This window comes from Orbicella faveolata, unplaced genomic scaffold (assembly GCF_042242905.1).
Source record: "Orbicella faveolata isolate gen_17 unplaced genomic scaffold, um_ofav_v1 contig_34, whole genome shotgun sequence".
NCBI lineage: Eukaryota > Metazoa > Cnidaria > Anthozoa > Scleractinia > Merulinidae > Orbicella > Orbicella faveolata.
Window position 1 is genome coordinate 12491857 of NW_028301563.1, and position 23561 is coordinate 12515417.

The following is a 23561-nucleotide window of genomic DNA, read 5'->3' on the forward strand; positions in this document are numbered from 1 at the left end:
ATGACTAGGGCTGTGTATGACTTTGTATGAGTAGGGCTGTGTATGACTTTGTATGACTAGGGCTGTCTATGACTTTGTATGACTAGGGCTGTGTATGACTTTGTATGACTAGGACTGTGTATGACTTTGTATGACTAGGGCTGTGTATGACTTTGTATGACTAGGGCTGTGTATGACTTTGTATGACTAGGGCTGTGTATGACTTTGTATGACTAGGGCTGTGTATGACTTTGTATGACTAGGGCTGTGTTTGACTTTGTATGACTAGGGCTGTGTATGACTTTGTATGACTAGGGCTGTGTATGACTTTGTATGACTAGGACTGTGTATGACTTTGTATGACTAGGGCTGTGTATGACTTTGTATGACTAGGGCTGTGTATGACTTTGTATGACTAGGGCTGTGTTTGACTTTGTATGACTAGGGCTGTGTATGACTTTGTATGACTAGGGCTGTGTATGACTTTGTATGACTAGGGCTGTGTATGACTTTGTATGACTAGGGCTGTGTTTGACTTTGTATGACTAGGGCTGTGTATGACTTTGTATGACTAGGGCTGTGTATGACTTTGTATGACTAGGGCTGTCTATGACTTTGTATGACTAGGGCTGTGTATGACTTTGTATGACTAGGACTGTGTATGACTTTGTATGACTAGGGCTGTGTATGACTTTGTATGACTAGGGCTGTGTATGACTTTGTATGACTAGGGCTGTGTTTGACTTTGTATGACTAGGGCTGTGTATGACTTTGTATGACTAGGGCTGTGTATGACTTTGTATTACTGGGGCTGTGTATGACTTTGTATGACTAGGGCTGTGTATGACTTTGTATGACTAGGGCTGTGTTTGACTTTGTATGACTAGGGCTGTGTATGACTTTGTATGACTAGGGCTGTCTATGACTTTGTATGACTAGGGCTGTGTATGACTTTGTATGACTAGGACTGTGTATGACTTTGTATGACTAGGGCTGTGTATGACTTTGTATGACTAGGGCTGTGTATGACTTTGTATGACTAGGGCTGTGTTTGACTTTGTATGACTAGGGCTGTGTATGACTTTGTATGACTAGGGCTGTGTATGACTTTGTATGACTAGGGCTGTGTATGACTTTGTATGACTAGGGCTGTGTTTGACTTTGTATGACTAGGGCTGTGTATGACTTTGTATGACTAGGGCTGTGTATGACTTTGTATGACTAGGGCTGTCTATGACTTTGTATGACTAGGGCTGTGTATGACTTTGTATGACTAGGACTGTGTATGACTTTGTATGACTAGGGCTGTGTATGACTTTGTATGACTAGGGCTGTGTATGACTTTGTATGACTAGGGCTGTGTTTGACTTTGTATGACTAGGGCTGTGTATGACTTTGTATGACTAGGGCTGTGTATGACTTTGTATGACTAGGGCTGTGTTTGACTTTGTATGACTAGGGCTGTGTATGACTTTGTATGACTAGGGCTGTGTATGACTTTGTATGACTAGGGCTGTGTATGACTTTGTATGACTAGGGCTGTGTATGACTTTGTATTACTGGGGCTGTGTATGACTTTGTATTACTGGGGCTGTGTATGACTATGTATGGCTATCGTGTAGAGATAGCTAAGCGCTTTAGAAAAGTAAAAGAAGTTCGTATAGTGTGATCGTCCGGGTGAGGGTAGTTCTGAAAAGAACTGCTGTTGGTGACTGACGTTTCGACAACCTGAGCGGAAGTCATCTTCAGAGTCAAGTGAATAGTTTTTGTCAGTCGATGATGTTATAAGTCTGGTCCGTTAAGGTGGCCGAACACAGTTTTCAATAGCATATGCCTAATTCACCATTACTTTTAAGCTATTTATGCTTTAGCATCCGTTTTTTGCAAGAGTCAAGGTTAACCACAGAAGGGTTTATTCTCGCATTTTGGCATTTTCTGACAACGGGGCTGGTTAAAAACAAGGCTTAAAAAATGGTTTTTGTTTGTTTAAAAAAAAATGCCAGTCGTTAGATTTTTTTCATCATTTGCCCACTACGAATTGACATTAAATCCCTTCTGTCAACAAAAAGATTTTGACATAGGCGATTTTCATAATTCACCGTAAATCGTTTTCACTGCATGTTTTGTATTATTAAAAATTCCCTTTGTCAAAATTGAGATTTTTTGCGATAGATCATTCACGTGGTTTCAGAACTGTTTTTTCTTTTTTCTTTTTTTTTTTTTTGCCAAATTTCTTGAAGTTCTAACGACTGGATCGTTAGAAATCGGCAAGTTTCGGCAAAAGCAATCGGGCTCAATTTTTCGAGCAACTGCGCATGCGCTGCATTTAACTGGGTTCTTTCGGTAACAAAGAAAAAGCTGAGAATTGCTGGGCTCTCTGCGTCATTACCTTTTCTAACATATCCTTGTAATAAAAGACTAAAGCCATCAATACACTGCGTTCAATGATAGAGAAAAATAGCGCAAATAGTGCGGGTGTTGAGTAAATAAAATGATCGCTCTATTGACGGCATGTTTGTTTTTGCAATCCTTGTGCGCGCGCTGAATTGCATCAGCAGAGGCGCACGCGAAAACTGTGTTCGGCCACCTTAAACATGATTGGTCAGTCTAGCCATGACGGTATTGGCTAAAAGACTCGTGTAAAGTTTGTCATTAGTCATTGGTGGGTTTCGATCCGTTTATTGTTAGTAAAATTGGTCGGGTTTTGGTCCGTCTATTGTTAGTCAAATTAAGTCGGTCTGTTGGAAGTCCGTTTGTCGGTTTCGTTTCCGTCATGGATAAGTCGTTTGTAAGGCGCCGGTAGTTGTTGTCATCTGTTAAGTGGCGTTTGTTCTAGGTTGGTGTACCAGCTTTCCAGAGTCAGTCGTTGAAAATAGTTTGTACTGTAGGTTAAGCACTGAGCAGAGTCCCAGTCAATGTTGTGGTTTGTCAGTTGATGATGTACAGCAATGTGATTGTTGGCATCACCATTTCTCGTGGCTCGTTTGTGTTCAGTCAGTCTCGTGTTAAGGTTTCTCGGCCAGTCTCACTAATGTAGGAAGCCTGGCAGTCGGAGCATTTGATCTTGTAAACTGCTCCCTGTCTGTTGTTAGGTTCGTCTCTGGCTTTCACGTTGGTCAGTAAGTGTCGTAACGTAGTTGTGGGTTTGTGGGCTACACGGATGTTGTAGGGCTGTAGGATCCGTGAGATGGTCTCAGAAGTGCCCTTAATGTAAGGTATATTCACTGTAGTAACAGGCGTTGGGTTCCTGTTCGCTCCAGTAGGTCGGTAAATATTTCGTCTAACAAAGTCAGCGTTGTAGTTGTTTTTGTGAAAAACCCGTTCAAGGTACTGTTTTCGTCAAGTAAGCTGTCCGGTGTGTCACAAACTAGTTGCGTTCGTCTCGTGGCTTTGTGTGAAGTCGGGTTGTAGGATGATTCGTCAAGTAATCTGTCGGTATGCGTCGGTTTTCTGTACACTGTCGTTCGCAGTTTTAATTGTCACGGCTTACCAAACAGTCTAGAAAAGGAAGTTTTCCATTTTCCTCGATCTCCTTAGTAAACTGGATGTCGGCGTTCTGTTCGTTAGGTGAGGGGGGCGTAAGGGTTTGCGGTGATGCGGTTTTGCGTTATTTTTGGTGCGGTTTTACGGAAATCTTTATTTTAAACTGCGGTATTGCGGTTTTATAAGACTAAGTGGTTTGCGGTTTTCATAAATTTTGGATCGCGGTAATCGGTCAAAAAGAGTCTGCAGCCGTCTCCGCTTTCCAGTTATGACAGTTATTACTCGGATCGATGACTTTTGATCTCTTGTTTATGTTTTGCAAGGGACCATTGTTGTGTAAGCAAGCCTTGTTGTTTGTAATTTCCACTTTTTCCAGTTAATAATTGGTATGATTAACCATTTTATCCAATGATACGTCGACCTTGTTCACTTTCCCGGCTGGGAATCTTTCGCTCAGATTTTCTTACAGTATTTGCCGTGGCCTCGTGCGGGACAATGTCTGCCGAGAGAGAAGAAGTGGTTATGAGGATGGTCGGGACGAGATGATGTTACTTAAAGAAGAGATTGGAAGCTCGGCGACGTTTCTTCTAGGAGCAAGAACTCGCTTCGGGAGAGTTACGACGCTTCAACAATCGTTTGCTTTACTGAACACTTCATGGGGCTAACTACGTTGTCTTCGGGTTACTCAAAATTCTTCTTGGAAATATTTTAAATGAAATTTAAGGTTGATTCAGTCGAATTGCGACATAAAATGGGTGTTCCGAACTCGTATTCGGGATATTTGACCTTGAAAACTATCATCTTGACGAATTTTCACCAAAAAAAAACTCGAGGAAAGCTTGCGTTGTGTAACATTCGAGTGGTTTCCAGTGCTGAAGTCGTAAACATCGAATTTTTTTCAATTGGGTAACTCAGCAGTATTCGTGCGTGCGCGAGCGCTCTTATATTAGTTCCACAGCAGCATAACGAAGTCAGTGCCACGGACGTGTGTCAATGATTGACCTTTTCAGTACGGAGTCATAAAAGTCGTCGATACTCGTCAGAGTGCGTGATGATAAGATCAGTTATAATATTACAGTATTATTTTATGAGTGCGATGATCATACGTTGATTAACATTAACCTACACTTTTATCAAACTAAATAGGGTCCTATTTCTAATGGATGGCGAACTAGAAGTAATGATGGCGGTACCGTCGCACATTTGTAACTACGGTTTCGGTATTTTGGTAAATTTCCACGCTGTATTGCGGTTTTTTACGTTTTTTTACGCGGTTTTGCGGTTTTCGGACCCCCCTTACGCACCCCTCTTAGCTGGTCGTGAAAATCGTCAATTTCGTCTTTGTGAACGGCGGTAAAGGTGTCGTCAACGTAGCGTAACCAAAGCGGTATCGTTTGTCGGCAAGTTGCAAGGGCGCGTTCCTCCACGTGTTGCATCACAATTTCTGCGACAACAACAGAAACAGGCGACCCCATGGTTGTTCCATGCAACCTTGTTATACAAGGACAACCAGAGAATCGATCCGCGAGACAACTGTGACCGGTTGTGGCCCTCTGTCACACAACAGCGTATTTTTGCGTGACAACGAGAGCCGAAACTGGATTGAATGATTTTTCTAGTTGATGATTAAAGTTACACTTCAAAACATACACTGCTGTTTATTTTTTCTTTTGTTCGAGCCCTTCCACGCAGGTGCAGGGGTAAACTACGCGGAAGGAAGCGTAGGGAGTGGGGAGAGCCTGTGCGCCTCCAGACGGATGTTAAGGTGCTCGCTACTGCGGTACCGAAGCCTTGTAAAACATTCAGCTAGGCCTTTTGTCGAGTACTTCGACGATTTAGTTAAAGACTCTAAAATATTCAGTTACTTCAATGACAAGCTAGATAAAATATGAGACACCCTGGGAACAGGCAGCGACGAAATATATAAGGGATATTAGGGAAGGTATACCGGGGGAGGGGGGCATCGCGAGTAAATTTATGAGGGAACGCAAGGGTCAACAATGTACGGCTATGGTACTGGAGGAGACCCGATCGGGAACCCCGGGGGAAGACACGAAGTCGCCTACGGAACGCACGGAAATTATAAAGGGAACTATATGGAGAATCACATCAGATGTTAAAGAAAATGCGGAGGGATCACACAGTTACAGACTATTACATGCATGTGGGACTGCAAGTGCAAGGCTAACGTAGAGGGGAGCCCACTGAGAAACCATGAAAGAACGCACACGTTACGTATGTCGGAACGCACAGGGTAGGGCCAGAGAAAACAAAACCGAAAGGGGAAACGGAAGGAAAACCACGTCGAATGAACAAGAAACGTGTAGAGTAATGTACAAAGAAATGTACCATTGAGCGTATATGAAACGCGCGGTGTCACAAACAAGTAAGGGATGGCGAATATTGCAGGGACCCTCCGGAAAACCATCAAGGAATTCATTGAAAAACGAAAGGAAAAATGAACCAAAAACACGAGGAAACACTGGGAGCGCGCGTCGAGATGAATTAAACGATTCGCACAATGAACGAATGTAACGAATGAGAAAGCACATGGGGGACCCACAGTGAATGCACAGAGATCACTAGGAAACCGAAGGGGAAGGCCCCGTGTTGCGTATGGAGGAACGCATGGGACAACGTATAGCGAAACGCACGGGAAATAGGCAGGACGCAAAGTTTATGGACGCGAAGCATGCATAGGGAACAGATGACGAAATGCCAGTGGAAACCCATGGTGTAAGACATAAGCAAAGGTATTGGAAAACCCACAGCAAAGTATGGGTGACATATATAGCAAGGAACTCGGGGATGTGTATAGCTTAAAGCACAAGGAAATGCGTAGCCGAACGCAGGAAAATCCACGGCAACGCACGTGAAGCGCATAACAGGCCTAGGGAGGTCACGACGTAAAGGACGACCAAACACGTTACGAAACACACCATAAGTGAGGGAGACCCACAGATGAATGAACGACTTTGTGTGTAGGGTAAAGCGCAGGGATTAGACGGAGAAACAGAAAGAGAAAGATAGGAAGAAATACACTTGGGAGTGCAAGGTGAAAAGAACGATTAAAAGCTGTCTGGGATGCGAATGCAAAGGGTAAGTAAGTGGGAACTCACAAGGGAACCATGATTTCCAGTGGCTCCCTTCATTAAATGACAACACTTAAAAGTAATAAAGTTATACAAATATCAAACATCACACAAGGGGACAATTTAAAAGCCTTCAAAAATCGATCAATAACTCAGCTATCTTTATTTAACGAAATATGATGGCCACGTGAATCAGTCTTTACAAAGGTATTTACTTTTACGTATTACTGTCTTAACAAAGCCTAAGAATGCAAATTTCTAGAGTGAAATTGATAGTTTTGAAGTGACACAATAGTCTTGCGTAAGAATTTAAGTCCGTGAAAATATGCGGTGACATTTTTGTCAGTGATTGGTTCAAGTTTGTAATCAATATTCATGACTACTTGTGAAATTTGCACTCAAACCAAATACTTGGTCATATTGTGAAGACGTGGATTTATGTACTCCTGGTGATGTCGGATCTGGCCATGTTCTTCCTTTGAAGAAGATAACGCAGGACGAGATTGAAGATTCGAAATATTAATAGTGAGAACATTTTTTAATCTTGCTGCTCTTCACCGAACGAAACAATTCTTCGCTCGCAATTTTCTGAATTTTTCGAGCTGTACATTGCTTCGTACCGTAAACCAGATAGCCACAGTTTTGCAAAGGCTGGGAAGAAACGTTTCAGTAAAGGGTTAATAAGAAATAATTTTAGACAAGTTTGTAAGATGTTTGAACTGAATTTGTTTGATATTTTCTGTTCTTCTCGTTGCGTGTTGCTCCCGGAAAATTGAAAACCGTTACCACGTGCAGTCGGTTCATACGAGCTTTGGTCGCTGCTCGCCCTGGTAGTAATGGTGTATCTTGGAAATGAATTTGACCCGAGAAAAAGCTAATGTTTCTCATTATTTTCTTCTTTTCAGGAGAGGAAATGGCCTAATGGCGAAGAGGGATGGTATGACGACCCGGCGAACGAAAGAAGAGATAGAAATTTCGCGAGGTGGCAGTATATTTGAAGCTTTCGTTGTAAGGATTGTTTCGAATGACTGATATATATTTTTCAATACCTAGCCTTGGTAGCCATCATTTTGGTCGAAATGATTTCAGGAAAAATTTTAAGTGGATCGACAACGTTGACTTACGCGCGTGTTAAAGACTTGTACTTGTAGACTTCTGGGATGGCGATGTGGTCATTTCCAGATTGCGGATCCTTCATTGACATCCAGGCTTCCAAGAAGAGTCGCTCGTGAAAGTTGGCCTCGTGTCCAACAACTCTGACATTTCCCTCATTTATTTTGTGGTTGTTTTCAAGGACATGGCAGGAGATCTTGGAGCCATGGTCGAACATAGAAACAGCCCTTTTGTGTTCTGTAATCCGAGTTTTCAGTGATCGTTCAGTTTGACCGTAGTATACAAACTGCAGCTGGTGCAACTGATTTTGTACACTGTGCCAGTTTGTGGCCGGTCAACCTTTTCTTGAGCTTTCGGTCGCGGAAACAAACTGTTCACAGTCTCTTCTTGGAAGCCTGGGCCGGGTTGTTCAAAACCCGATTAAGCTAACCCAGGATTAGCGCGAATTTTGATTTGAGTTTTGTAACTTTTCGGTGAGGTTTTCTGTTTATACTGTTTTTCCTTCAGTTTTGAGTTTGACTAAGCTCAAACTACACAAAACGTAAGCAGTAAAAAACATTTTTAAGCAAGAAAAATAAATACTTCGGTTAACTTTTAATCCTGGGTTAGCGTTAACCGGCTTTCGAAAAACCCGGCCCTGGATTTCAACAAAGGATCCGCAAACTGGAAATGACCACATCGCCATCCCAGAAGTCTACAAGTCTTTGGCACGCGCATAAGTCTCGCGCTACGTTTTCTTGAAACTTCACGCGGAATTTTCCTCCGCGCGCGTTCGACGTACAGTTTTTTGAATCACGCGTACTAACGTTAGTATTTCAACTGATGAAGGCTCGAGCACCAGCCGAAACGTCTTGAACAAAACATAAAAAAAATAGTTAGTGTCAAACCATTATCTTACAATGTTAACTCTTGACTACCACTACTCTATTTTTAGATACCAGACAATTTGAGAGTAATTCCAATGCCTTCTTTTGACTCTTGAGTTTTATATTGTAAAATCACTAATACCAGCTCCGCCCTAACAATCTTGTCGCAAGAAACTCAATCGAGATAAACTTTGTCTGGTAAATCTACCTTACATTTAAAACGCGATCCACTGAAGAAACATCTAAACGAAGTTCTTTGCTTTGCTTTGTTTCTTTCCATGTTAATGTCGCTGCACGTACACTTGAGATGGCAGGCTGAAAGAAAGACAAATAAAACGTCCAATTAACGATGGGTATACTGACACCCAAAGAACAAAATATACATGAAGTGTATTCTGGACTTGAGTTTACAGTTTAATTCTCTCATTGGGAATGCACTCGTTTGGTTTTATCATCATCATAGAAATACACGGAGTTTACATAATGATATCAAGAACAACTTAAAACGCGGACAAGCAGCAACACGAAATAAATGGCACCGGCCAAAATATAGCATTCTAAAATTAACCTTTACTTCCAACGGCAAAAAATGTTCCTGACTAAACGAGCAATATTAATTTTTGCATTTTCTTCCTGAGGAATAATTTATGCGTGCTTAATAGACTAGTTCGTTCTAAGAATTTGGTGAAATATCAAGACAATATAGTCAAGTTCATAACCTTTCTTCTCATTGCTTTGTCCTTATTCAGAGTTCTTAGTCAAAAAACAAATTCTCCGTACTGGTTTTGATCTATCTAGACAATTCCTTTTTGAGATTACTCTCGGCATGTATATCCTCTTCACTGTTTCTTCATGATTATGTTTGAGAATGTCAGGAGAAATTTTAAGCTTATCACACACGAGACTTAATAGCTAAGGAAGCATTGATACATGAACCGGAAAGCAATTGGTTGTTGATCCAATTAGACCTATTGTCTCGAAATTTGAATAATCATTGACAACAGTGCCTCGGACCCTAGTCAGCCTCCGCTATTTTCGATGTCATCGAAATTGTTGATATTGCATGGTGAAGCGAAATCTTATACATGTAGCTTTACTGTAAGTTGCGTTCCTAAAAGGACGTTTAATTATCTGCAGTAGTTTCACAGTGATTTCCTTCGTTTCGACATGCTCCGAATAAAATATAACAGCCAAACTCTAGCATGTAAACAAAAACAAAGGTGTGGCTGACTAGGGCCCTTTAAGGGGCCCAACAACCGATTTAGGCGCGCCTTCGCGCGCGTTGCTGAGGAAGTGAAATTTCACTTCCAGTGCCTGAGCCTGGGAAATTAAAACAGTTCAATAGCTTTTAAATTCAGTTACAGTTTAGATGTTTTTTTCTATGTGTTTCACAAAAGTACAGTCAAACAAAATCAAAATAAGAGAAAAACAGAAAAACACGCGCAAAAGAAGAGTTATCTTCGTGTGGCTTTTGTGTGCTTCGTTTGAAGTTATCAAAGTGCCCCTGATAGAGAGAACTGCGCACGCGCTATAAGGCTACTTCCGGTAGATATTGGTGACACTTCCGGTTTTAGAAAATATTGCAGATTTTTCAATACCTTGAATCTCTGTCAAAATCTAACCTTATACATGTAGAAATGAAACAAAATCACAGCGAAATGAGGATTTAAATCAAAATATTAAATCAATGAAAAAATCTCGATAGAGTAATATGCCTAGAGGCCTTTGCATTTTTGGAATTAGTCACATGATCATGGGCCTGGCTTGATGACATCATCGCTGATGTTACGGATCATGAAAAGGTTAAAACAAATGAAATAACTCTGAACTAACCAAAAAATGGGCAGGTTATAAGACAACTAATTTTCCCTAGCAATGGCTCAAAAAGATCAATTATAATAGGCCCTTACTGAATGTTTGTATAACCTAACCCTGAAGGGCTAGGGTATCCAGTTAGCCATATAACAAAGGTTTCTTGAAATATCTTAACAGTGAAATAACATCTCTGTTCAAATAAGTTCTTTGCTTGTATTGGGTAAAGTTATTCCTAGTAAAGGTACTATCAAGTGATTAAAAACCTACATGTGACCCACCTTAAAAGGAATCTAATGTCTCAAATTGATTCTTTTTCCTCTTGAGCCCCAGCAAAGCTTTTATCTTTCCTTTTCTTTTTCTGCATCTAGTTAGAAACAAGAAATGTTTTAACCTTTGTGACAACCTTCATCTCTTTATTTCAAAAACAACACAATTAAAAGTAAACCATCACATTTTTTACATAATATTATTTTTAACCCTGTAGGGGTAAGTTTTGACAATGAAGGTAAGGTTAAGTCGGCATCAGGCCAAGTGATGCAAATCACCGCAGCTTCCACTTGGATGGGATACTAGTGTCACAGGGTTAGCATCCAGTATTAAATACACCCAGTACCCATTTGTACACCTAGGTGGAAAGAGGTACTGTGAGAGTAACGTGTCTTGCCCAAGAACACAGTGCAGAGACCCTAACCATTGGTTTAAACCCAGATCACTTGACTTGTAGTCCAGTACACTAACCATGTAATTAAACCACTGTGTCCTTCCTCCCACAAAACAATCCTCTTAACAACAATAATGATAACAATGGGTTGGCAGGCCTACACAACTCCTATCCACGTGTAATAGCCGCTTTGAGAGTTTTGCTCGAACTAGTATATCTTTGAGGATCTGCCCCTTTTGTATTGTACGATAGGGGGATCTTTGAATATTTCGCTAAGCAATAATCCTGTTTTTAGGAGGACATTTCACCAAAGTAGAGCCGTTAGAGGTCATAGGTCTGCGTGGTTTCCGCTGCTATCCGCGTGTAATTTGTTGAGTTTGACACCTCTGTTTTTGGCCACGTGCTATTTTTTTAGCTCATTTGATTGCAAGATATGTTTTAAGCTCTCTAAATATTAGCTCTGGAGGGACAAAGTTTGAAATATTCCGTGAGCATGTTGGTTACTTGCATTTTGTATTATTTCGCCGGGCCCGGCTGTTTGATTTACTGTTGCAAGTTATGCTGCTTGTTATCACGGATGTCATATTTATCTTTGTCCGGCTTCGCCAGAGATAGCTGTAGCTTTCCTTGTTGAAAGCCATGAGTCTGTCTTAGAGAGACGTTCTTATGCTTCTTGCATCAATTTCATCGAGCTTTTTGTCCTTCCAGTTTGTTCGTTCTGGAACTGCAAAAGTAGGTGTTCACGCGCAAGTCTGTGGACCGTTTTGCGTGTTGCTTATAATATTGTGTGGTTTTGTTCAGGCAAAAGCTCTGAATTTAGGAGTTCTTCCTATGATTGTTCATCCAGCTCCACGTTGTGGTTGTCATTGCTTTTATTTGCGATGTTGTCAGGTTTTCTGGAGACTGTTAATAGTCCCTCTTTTGTTAGGAGGCTCGTAGCCTTGTAGATCAGGCAAGACCGCGGCAAAACTACCAATCACAATCAAGAATTCTCGATCCGCCGAACGAGTATATAATACCAAAAAAATATGCCAGGTGCGGAGTGTTACCGAGTATTGGTCTCTACCACTCCATTCTATCGGCAACTGATGAGATCCAGAAGGATCGAAACCGCGGTCTTGCCTGATCTACAAGGCTACGAGCCTCCTAACAAAAGAGGGACTATTAACAGTCTCCAGAAAACCTGACAACATCGCAAATAAAAGCAATGACAACCACAACGTGGAGCTGGATGAACAATCATAGGAAGAACTCCTAAATTCAGAGCGTTTGCCTGAACAAAACCACACAATATCATAAGCAACACGCAAAACGGTCCACAGACTTGCGCGTGAACACCTACTTTTGCAGTTCCAGAACGAACAAACTGGAAGGACAAAAAGCTCGATGAAAAATGATGCAAGAAACATAAGAACGTCTCTCTAAGACAGACTCATAGCTTTCAACAAGGAAAGCTACAGCTATCTCTGGCGAAGCCGGACAAAGATAAATATGACACCCGTGATAACAAGCAGCATAACTTGCAACAGTAAATCAAACAGCCGGGCCCGGCGAAATAATACAAAATGCAAGTAACCAACATGCTCACGGAATATTTCAAACTTTGTCCCTCCAGAGCTAATATTTAGAGAGCTTAAAACATATCTTGCAATCAAATGAGCTAAAAAAAATAGCAAGTGGCCAAAAACAGAGGTGTCAAACTCAACAAATTACAAGCGGATAGCAGCGGAAACCACGCAGACCTATGACCTCTAACGGCTCTACTCTGGTGAAATATCCTCCTAAAAACAGGATTATTGCTTAGCGAAATATTCAAAGATCCCCCTATCGTACAATACAAAAGGGGCAGATCCTCAAAGATATACTAGTTCGAGCAAAACTCTCAAAGCGGCTATGACACGTGGATAGGAGTTGTGTAGGCCTGTCAACCCATTGTTATCACTGCGAGTTAAAAATACACGTTTTCACTACAAAAAACAAGCAATTTACTCGTCAATATAACCGGAAATTCACATCAAGTTAAACTACTTGGCGAGATGGTATAACTTGACCTGGTAAATGCTGCAGCCAATCACACTGAGCGTAGTGACAGACGCCTGTCAAAGAATCCGGCAATAGTATTTACCAGACGCTCCTATCACGGTTCAGTTTGCGAAACTGAACTTTTAAAACGGCAGACGAGTTCAGTACTCCTCATTTATTTCAGTTTACCATTCCAACGGTCCCGTTAGATTCTCCAGCTCCTTGGCCAGGACCCTACCTATGACACGGCATCGACATGCAGAGCGAGTTCTTGCATTACAACGCAGCCATAATGTGGTCGGTCACACAATGCTTCTCCTCGCTAAGAAAAAACCGCCTGAAGAATAGTGAAATCTACCCTTTCGTCATATCTTCCAGCACCTATTCAAAAAAAATCTTCAGACAAACTGCGAGACTTGAAGGCAACTCGATAAAACCTGTTCTATATTGGAAACAGACTGAAATCATTTGTGTCTGTTAAAGATTATCAAGCTGTGATCATTTGATCTGGCATCTGGAACATTGCTTCGCAGTGTGACGTCTGGCGAGACTCACGCGAACACCGCTCGGTAATGGTCGTGAACTTTCCGTATTTAACTGTAAAGAGGGTCTTTTCACTAGGCTTATACGACAGCTTATATGCCTCTCTAGATACCAGACCTCTTCGAAGAAAAGAAACAAAATGGCGGACAAATTGCTCGAAGGTTGTATGCACTGCGAGGCAATTACCACCTCAATTGCAGCATGAGCGGTGACGTATTTGGCGGTAAAGGTACTGTAATTTTCGCGGGAATAAATCTGCGTGAATCAAACGTCTTTTACTGTGAAAACTAGCGAGTTTTGGAACAAAAACTTTTGTCAGATGATAGTACATGGTAAATCCAGCATGTTTATTCAAAAATCAGAAAATCGACCAAAATGTCACTTAGGGCTTTTTTGCACGCACCCCTTCAATTAATACCCCTGCCATTGTAGTCTTAGGGAACACCTTACCCCTGAAAGGCTAAGTAATGCAAACACATAACAACAATTTGTTGAAATAACCGAACAGTTGTGAGACAATCGATTGATCTATATTCATTTTAATTTTCTGCCTAATTTGTGCTCATTATTATTATTTCTAGTACATGATACCAGACATAGAAGAAATTGTGACTGACCTACTAAGGGATCCAATGTCTCAATTTGATTCTTTCTCCTCTAGAGTCTCAACATAGAGCTCTTTTCCTTGCTTTTCCGGTTTTTTATCTAGCGAGAATTTAAACGGCAAATGTTCTAACCTTTATGGAATTCCTCGATCTATTACTGTATGTTTTACAAACTACACAATTAAAAATTAGTCATGAATCAAATTTCTGAAGTTTCAACCCTACTAGGGGGAGTTGCCATGATGAAGGTCAGGTAAAGTCTGCATCAGGCCAAGTGATCCAAACTACCACACCTTATCCCAGTTTCTGTAGCATCAACTGATAAGGAGTCTTTCTACTCGCCCTTCACCCCCCCTCCCCCTTTAAATGGGATGCTAGTCTGTTGCAGGATTAGGCCCAGTATGAAATTCAACCAGTATCTATTTGTATATGATTGGGTGAAGGGGGGGGGGGGGGGGGAGCACTGTGAGAGTTACAAGTGAGTCATGTCCAAGAACACAGTGCAATGCAATAGCTGAACAGTGAAACAATAACATCTCTATTTGTTTTAATTTTCTGCATGCATCATGTTCCATTATTCTTAACACAGCTACATGCAAAATTGAGTGACTGATAACTTCTGCAACAAAACACAAAGAAACACCAAGTCTCACCTGATATGGGATCTACTGCTGCAATATGGATCTTTCTCAGCACACAGCCTTCTGGTTGTTATGAATTGTATCTAGTAAGAAATGGGAACTGTAATAACAGTTACCATTTAAGTTTTACAAATTACAGAATCAAAAATAAGTAATCAGATTTTTAAGGTTTTAACCCTACTAGGGTGAGTTTGGACTATGAAGGTACATGTACAGTTGTAAGGTAAAGTCTTCATCAGACCAAGTGATCTAAGCCACCACAGCTTATCCCAGTCTCTGCCGCATTAGATGATCTTGAGTGGTTCTACTCCAATGGGATGTGAGTCTGTCTGTTTCACAGAACTACACAGTTGATTTTTAACAGTGTGAACCCTACAAGGGCAAGGTTTGACAAAGAAGCTAAGGTTAAGTCTGCACCAGGCCAAGTGATGCAAACCACCACAGCTTATCCCAGTCTTTGCTGCATTAGATGATCTTGAGTGGTTCTACTCCGATGGGATGCAAGTCTGTCTGTTTCACAGAACTACACAGTTGATTTTTAGCAGAGTGAACCCTACAAGGGCAAGGTTCAACAAAGAAGCTAAGGTTAAGTCTGCACCAGGCCAAGTGATGCAAACCACCACAGCTTATCCCAGTCTTTGCTGCATTAGATGATCTTGAGTGGTTCTACTCTGATGGGATGCGAGTCTGTCTGTTTCACAGAACTACACAGTTGATTTTTAGCAGTGTGAACCCTACAAGGGCAAGTTCGACAAAGAAGCTAAGGTTAAGTCTGCATCAGGCCAAGTGATGCAAACCACCACAGCTTATCCCAGTCTCTGTGACATAAGTGATAATGAGTGTTTATGAACTACTCCCCCATGGGATACTAGTCTGTCAAAGGGTTAGCACTCGGTATTACGTTCACCCAGAACTCATTTGTACACCTGGGTGGAGAGAGGTATTGTGAGAGTTAAGTGTCTTGCCCAAGAAAACAATGCAGAGACCCTACCAGTTGACTCAAACTCAGATTTCTTGATCTGCAGTCCAGTGTGCTTAACATTAGATTACCGCATCTCTCCTCCCACAAAAGAATACTCCTCAATAACAGCAGCCCAGGTATTGCAGTCTTAAGAAATTTTTGTACACCCTAGCCCGAAGGGCTAAGGTGTAGAATGGCCACATAACATCAGTTTAAATAATAATCCCACCTACATTGTGTCATTCGTAGTACATGAAACCAAACACAAAGAAATTGTGACTTACTTATATGGAATCTGATGTTTCAATGTGATGCTTTCTCCTATTGAGTCTCAGCACATCAAATGCCTCGTCATTAGCCTTCATTGTTGCTGCTCTGTTTTGAATCTACATGTAGTAAGAAACAGGAAATGTTTATGACAGCCTTCATCTCTTAAGTTTTACAAACTACACAATTAAAAATGAGTCATCAGCTTTTTTTAAAGTTTCAACCCTACTAGGGGAAAGGTTTGACAAGGAAGCTTAAGTAGAATCTATGTCAGGCTAAGTGATCCAAAACACTGCAGCAGCTTATGCTATTTTCTTGAAGCATACTGTACAGGTAAAGTGATAAAAAGCACTTCTCTCCCCCTCCCCCACCCCGTTGATGGGATGCTAGTCCATGTACACATAGGGGTATCCCCAGCATTGAATTCACCAAGTACCAATTGCACACCCGGGTGGACAGACACTGTGAGAGTAAAGTGTCTTGCCCAAAAACAAACCAAAGACTGCTTCATACGCAGTCCAGTGTACTGACCATTACATGTAGACCACCATGTCTCTTCAGTTCAACAATAACAAATATTATAACTACATGTAAATAACATGAAGCCAAATGGTCCAGGAAGTTTAATTATACTTATTGTAGTCAATGTTCAACGCGTTACTTGGCTTTAATCGATAAGACGAAATGTGCAATTTAATGATAGAGTGCGAAGAAAGCGATGAAAAGGGAGCGATTGAAATGTTGTATGACTAGGAAGCAAGGAACACGTAAAAGGAAAATGGCAGGGCGGTAAATGAAACGAGATGATAGTTGCGTCACGATGAAAATGCACAAATAAACTAGAAAGACACATACAAAAGGGGACTGAAACAAAACAAAATTATGTGAAAAAACCTGACAGAATATTGATAATGTGAAAGCGAGATTAACGAAAAGAATGCGATGATCACGAAAGAATGCACCTACAAACAGAAAAATAACAAAGAATTAAATGCAGCTGCAACAATACTTAAAGAAATTAATTTGGGTTCCTCCTCCCACAAATGAACCCTCATCAACAAAATTATAAGCAGCACGGCTAGGTTATCTGTAGTCACAAACATGGTCCAACAAAAGATTCTTGAAATAGCTGAACAACATTGAAACAACCCGTACCCACTTCATTTTTAATTTTTGTCTCCATAGTGTTATTAGTTCTTGTGCAGGTACAGTGTAGCAAAAATAATAATATTTATAACCACTCCAGCCCTCAAGATAAGGTGGAGTATTTTTAGGATTTCTCATGGGTATCATTCAAGTCAATTTTGTTTTATTTCACTTCTACCTAAAAAGTCAAAAGGTGAAATTTCTCAAGTTTTTTCAGTTTTTTGCTGTTTCCATAGGAAAATGTCAGATGCACTGGTTACATGGTAATTTTTTAAGTATAGTCAGTGGACCCTCTGTGATGCCATCTTGCAAAGTCCATTAGCAAAGAAAATATACAAAGCATCACAGGATACTTAATTATAGTAGTAAACACAAGCAAACATGATTTTTGCCCAATGTTTGCATAGGTTGAAGTCCAAACAAAACTGACGTTTTACAACTTTTGGTATGATGTGATGTGCGCTTTAACCTTATTTCACGCCAAATGTATTTTCAATAACATATTTTAAATTGCACATGGACCAAAAACTTAATGATCAGTAAGCCCACAGAAACATGCACTCCATCTTTATCCACTGCATTGCAGTCTCAACACCTACAGACAGCCTGTCACTCAGAAAATAATTCATTTATCCCTTGCATATCTACATTGTATGTGTTTGTATCTTCTCTCTTGCTAAATCAGTGTTGTTTTATCTAAACATGTCCATTGGGTCCCTTTATCATAATATTCTCCTCTTTGGTATCATTCTACATTTATTTAAAGCAAGCTTTTTTTCTGTGGCTTTGTTTCGAAGACAAAACTCATTATATTTTAAAAAGCTGCTTTAATAGCTTTTGCTATCACTTGCCTACCAATAGTAGTTTCCATGTTGATATCGTCATGTTCTGTCAGGAAAATCTAGGCTCCAGACGAGTGATGTTCAGTTTGATGTGTTTCATTCTGTGGGAACAACCAATGTTCATGTATGAGGTGACTATTAAGTAACTGCATTACATACATTCATTTGAGATTTATAATTTAAGTCTGAGTGACTACACAAACTTTCATGTTGTACTCTACATATCATCTGTTTTGTACTCTGTGGTATAGGAGTTATTGTACAGTCGAACCTCAATTATCCGTACCTCGATTATCCGGATTTCTCAATTATCCAGACTTTTTCTCTAGTCCCAATTTTGTCATGAATATTTATTAGTCATGATCAAGATCCATAGCAATATTCTTTTGAAAACTATAGCATTGAAAAGTGCAGTCAAAAACGAGTTTGTTTTGCTTTCAAAGAGCAAAAGCAGCACTCGCACGCAACGTAACTAATGAAGAACACTTGAATGAGTTCTGATTGGCTAAGTGTTGAGTGGTTCAAGATGTACAGTAGACCATATTGTTTTCCAAACGATTTGTAAAAGTGTTTCACAATTAAATGTTGCTTTATTTAAATAGTTTTGTTCCTCATTAATATTCATATTTTGGCTTTATTCATATATTTGATTATCCAGACCCTCAATTGCCTGGACTATTTTGCCTAGTCCAAACAAGTCCAGATAATCGAGGTGCGACTGTAGCTATATCTATAACTCATCATTCATTGTGCAGTCACTTGGGTATCCTGTCACAACTAAATTCTGTAATTGGATTCACACACCACTCACTTGCGCATTACTGGCTTTATTCTCTGTGTTTCCTACAGTGTTAAAAATTTATCGAAAACACTACCGAGTGTTTTTGCTTAAAAGAAGTTTGTACTAAAGACTTTGTTACTAATGGGGTTATTAGCAATCAACCTTGTTCTGCATGCTTGTCCGTCTTGAAATTACACTCGTGCGATTACATGTGGCTTGTTGACCAAGCATGAGGTCTTGATGACTGGATATTGGTCAAGCTCTATTTTTGCATGTTTACGGACCAAAACAGAGTCAAGGTCTATAAGCAAATAAAAAAGAACAAGGCCAATATTCAGCAATATTCACCGAACATGTTAAGTCAGTATATGAGTTATTACATGTGATAAGGAACAATTTTATCCTGTGGGACACAGCACATAACCCCCACTGGCAAGATAGTGCCATTTTGCCTGCTGGGGTAGCCAATGATAGTGCAGGATTATCAGATTCAGGGAATTGTAATAATTTGATTAGAAGGATAACATCAACAATTTACAGGGAGTTTCATTAAGTGCCAAGCACTGGGCAAATTGACCGGCTACATGTGAGAATGATTTTGCCTCCCTGGTTTGATCAGAGGAAAGTTTTTCTTTAATATTAAGAAGTTTTGCCTACCTGTGGAAACCAGTCGCTCGATCTCCTGTTGAAAATTTTAATGAAAGCCCTAGAATTTAGCTTTCAACTGGATTCAAAAATATGAACAGCTATTTGCTCTTGGGCGCTAGTTCTAATGAAAACCAACTTGGTATTGAAGCCCCAATGAAAATTAATGTTAAATGTTATTGTCATGTGCTCAAATTCACCGTCTAAAAACGCTTCCGCCCTCTTACATTATTCTGGAAGTTCCTTTTCAATTTGAAGGACTAAATCTTACTTACCGCAATATAAGACCAAGCCACAGAAGAGCAGATAAAAACAGAAAAACACCAAAATGTCTTATCTTGCGAGACACTTCACCCGCCATATTTACGAGGATATCGTGCCTCTGGACACGCGATCTTTGATTGTGCTTTCACCGGCAACCTCATTCCCAGGGTCCTCTCTCTAGCTCTCGAGGTAGAGAGAGGACCCTGGGAACGAGGTCGCCTCAATCGGATGTGGCATTAAGTTGTGACGTCACGTATTTTCTATCCTGGCAGCTTATAGTTTATCTTCAATCAACAGAATATTTATACGAAGATAGTCATAAAGTTCAAAGCTGGCTTAATGCGGTCCTCTAAAATGGATATGCTCAAAGGCTGAAAACTCAAAAGCTACTTCTAGTACCAGGCATAAGACTTCTTATGACTGTCTTTGTCGTTTTCCCATTAATTGGGTTCCCATAATAATCGCAAAAACTAGAATTTTCAGGCGCCCTGTTAAGGGACGGGAATCGGGATATCTTCCGGGTGTCTCTGGAAGTGTCACGCGATTAGCTGTTTCCACACGTGCTGTAAATTATAGCGGATCGTCTGCACGAATCGTTTTTGTTTTTTGATAAGGAAAGTTTAGAGCTTTTTAAAGCCACCGCATTTTCTTTTGTACAGATGTCGAGCTGTATTTTTAAAGGACGTGGTACTGCTGTGGCGTTTTTTCCAGCCATTTAAGTACTGTAAATAAGTCGTGTCGTTAAAAACATAAATATTTGTAATCCAAAAGGATCAGTTACTGCGTGGCACAGTTAACAGTTAAAAAGTTGTAAATATTAATAACACAGTGCCAAATTAAAAACGATGTCTGTAGCAGATGTTTCGGGCCTAGTCCTTTCTCAGTCAAACCATAGTCTGTCAAAAGACGTTAATCTTTTTGCTACGAGTTCCTTTTCCTCGAGCGCGCGAGCGATGCGAGGGCGCGAATATCTTTTCCCTGGACCACCCCTTCGAGCTCCTTGAGTTCGGGCTTTACTCAAATCCCCTGCGGTTAACACTTTCTTCAAGCCAAAATAGAGCGTCTGTGGACACAAAATAATAAACACGTCTATCTACAAACTTTCTTCAGAAATATTTCCTTGTGCTTAGTAAGATTATAAAAAAGCCTTCGCCTTTGATAGAAAGAATCAAACTCTACCTCCTTTCTTTTCAGCTCTTGGGATTTTTTATTCTAACGCAAAGTTGGGACTCGGACTGGCTACGCACGAGGAGTGATAGTTTTTTATACCAGGTGTTCCCGTCTCGTGAAATTCATCATTGCAATCTTAACTTGACGCCTGAATACTGAAGCATAATTAAACTCCAGTTTTTGAAGGGGGTCTAAGTAACTTTTAACCATCTTATGTGTGGCTGCAGAATATCATCTTCAGTATCCTTCTTTTAATCAAAAATTCCTGTTCTTTTTTAAATTTGAAGATAAGCTGAACTCCAAGTTGCAATGACGTCTTGACATACTGATGTTTATTCAATATTCAGGCTAACTTAATCAGGAGCCACCTTGAACACAAAAAAAATTGGACGAGAAAACAATGAAATTTTGTCTTTAAATTTTCAACTATACCAAAACAAAAGTAGAAAACACGGAAAATATCATGGAAACACAAGGTTTTTAAAAAACTTTCGAAAAACATGATGTTTTTTTTTTCCGAAACACAATATTAAACGTCTTCGGAAAAATAAAGATAGTCGTATTTGTCTTGTTACGGTCACTTGACGACTGATAATACATATTTTTTTCTAGAGTATGCAAAATTAGAAGCGGACAATCTGTTTGCCACAGGAATAAACTTAAATTCAGTTGCTGGAGTGGCGTTTAATTAACTAACTTTTAATTTATAATAATCGCATGCTGGGCTGTAGAATGTAACGTGAGCGTTCAACATCCTACCTTTTGCCAAAACTTAAACAAAACCGAAGAATATATAAATGGATATGTATTCAAATTTAGGCCAACTTCATCACAAACCAACTTAAACAACAACAAAAAATACATTACTTGAGAGACAAACAACTAGACAATGTTTAATTTTCAATAAACAAAACAAAACAAAGATGGGGAACACGGAAAAAGTGCTGGAAATTCCATTTTTTTTAACTGACTGACTGTTAAAAATATGAGTTTGGAACGTTTATTTCATTGTAGAAAATATGCACCTATTAACAGGCGCGCAAGATGGAAGCGTAGTTGACAAAACCGCTGATCGAAATATTTAGCTGGCATTATACGTGCGTAATTTGAACGGGAAGTCTTAGTAATAGTGGGAGGAGTCAAACTGATATGCACAGAAATAGCTCTGAATGGTTCATCTCTCACAGCTGCCACGTTTGACACCTACCGAGACACAACACACCATCCTTCATTACACAGCGTTGACTCCTAAGGAGGCGTTATTTCGGCTACATATCTCCAGCTGGTGCTGTCTCAATGCTATCTTGATATTATCCATAAGCCTTGAGAACTGAAGACATCCGTTGTGCTTTAAAAATGATTGTTTTTGGTCTCGTTTTTTTGTCATGGATTTCAATAATGCTTCGTCCGACGCACTCGGAGGGTGAGTTCAAAACTGTCCTTACATTTTAATTTATACTCTTTAATTGCCGTTTTATACACCCTAAAATTGTGTATCCTAACACCCACCAATTTCCCGGGTTCTTATCACGAACTCTGCCTCATAAGAGGGTTGAGTTTGTTGTTGGTTCTTCCTCTTCCTCTCGTTGGCTTTTTTCCGAAGTACTCCGATTTTCCCCTCTTCATGAAAGCCGACATTTTTAAATTTCAAATTTGATCAGGAATCCAAACGCAACGGTTTTGTCGGTCGCAAGTTTGTTACATGCTGCCCTCCGCCGAGCATTTCACGGTAATATTTTCTCGAATAAAACTTACCCGATATTTCATTAATCACTCACAAAAACGGACAAAAAAAAAAAAAACTGAGTATTTTGTGTAACATTTTTATCTCCTGTCTGCCTCTTTTGTGAGAGGAATTTCGGTCCTTATATTTAATTGACGATGCGCGAAGAGTGCAAAAGATAAGACCCGTGGGAAAATATAAATGTTCTTGTTTGGTTCAAACTTTTTGATGCTGAGTTTGGAAAACTAATCTTCTCTTTCGATCTAAAACTTGCAATTCAGTCATTTTTGGTTTCCTTGTCTTTCGTGGAAGTTTTCTATATTTAGCAATCTTCGGTATTTAATCGAGGATAGTTCTTGCCTGAGAAAATACTGAAACAGGTTTTGAGATAAAAAACAAAAACAAAAACAAAAACAAAACAAAATATCATTTTCAAGGAGATTTCAAGTTCTCGATGCGTTAAGTTTTTTAGAAATAACATTTCAACAACTTTACCGGAATTTATTTGTAATTTGCCTTCCATTTGAGTTGAGCATCCAAGAGGCAATTTGCACTAGACGTGGTCAGATGTGACACTCCCTAAAATGATTATGACTTGCAACGTTTGTCAGTTAGAGCAAGCATCTCAAAAAGTGGAATTTGATTCCGTCACGAGACGATTTTCAACGCAACATTGTAACTTCGGACAACCATGTTGCAGGTTTTTTGAATCCCTTTCAAAAACCTGCTATATGTTGCCGCATCGGGTAATTTTTTGTCAAAACAAAATTGCGAGACAGGTTGCTTGATAAAACCTAGTGTAACAGCGCCATAGGGTCAATTGACTGAGCTCGCTTTTGATACGATTGCCGACGCATAATTCTTTACAAAACGCCGGCCGACAAATTGCTACATGCATTTATCTTATAGCTTCGCTACGTTCTTAAAAATGATTCTCTGTCA

General features: G+C 40.0%; 1 long non-coding RNA gene across 6 annotated transcripts; it reads right to left on the bottom strand.

Annotated features, from left to right (window-relative positions):
- Positions 1-6694: 6694 nt before the first annotated feature.
- On the bottom strand, positions 6695-19936 carry LOC149104826 (uncharacterized). Of its 6 annotated transcripts, none has more exons than XR_016201440.1 (8): positions 19738-19936; positions 18980-19118; positions 18046-18137; positions 16066-16167; positions 14833-14920; positions 14192-14279; positions 10627-10712; positions 6695-8848 (listed from the first exon to the last, which is right to left on the bottom strand). It is a non-coding gene; the product is annotated as an uncharacterized LOC149104826 (long non-coding RNA). The 6 variants fall into 6 exon arrangements; XR_016201441.1 differs by having other exon boundaries at positions 18050-18137; positions 19738-19932; XR_016201443.1 differs by lacking the exon at positions 14192-14279.
- Positions 19937-23561: the final 3625 nt, after the last annotated feature.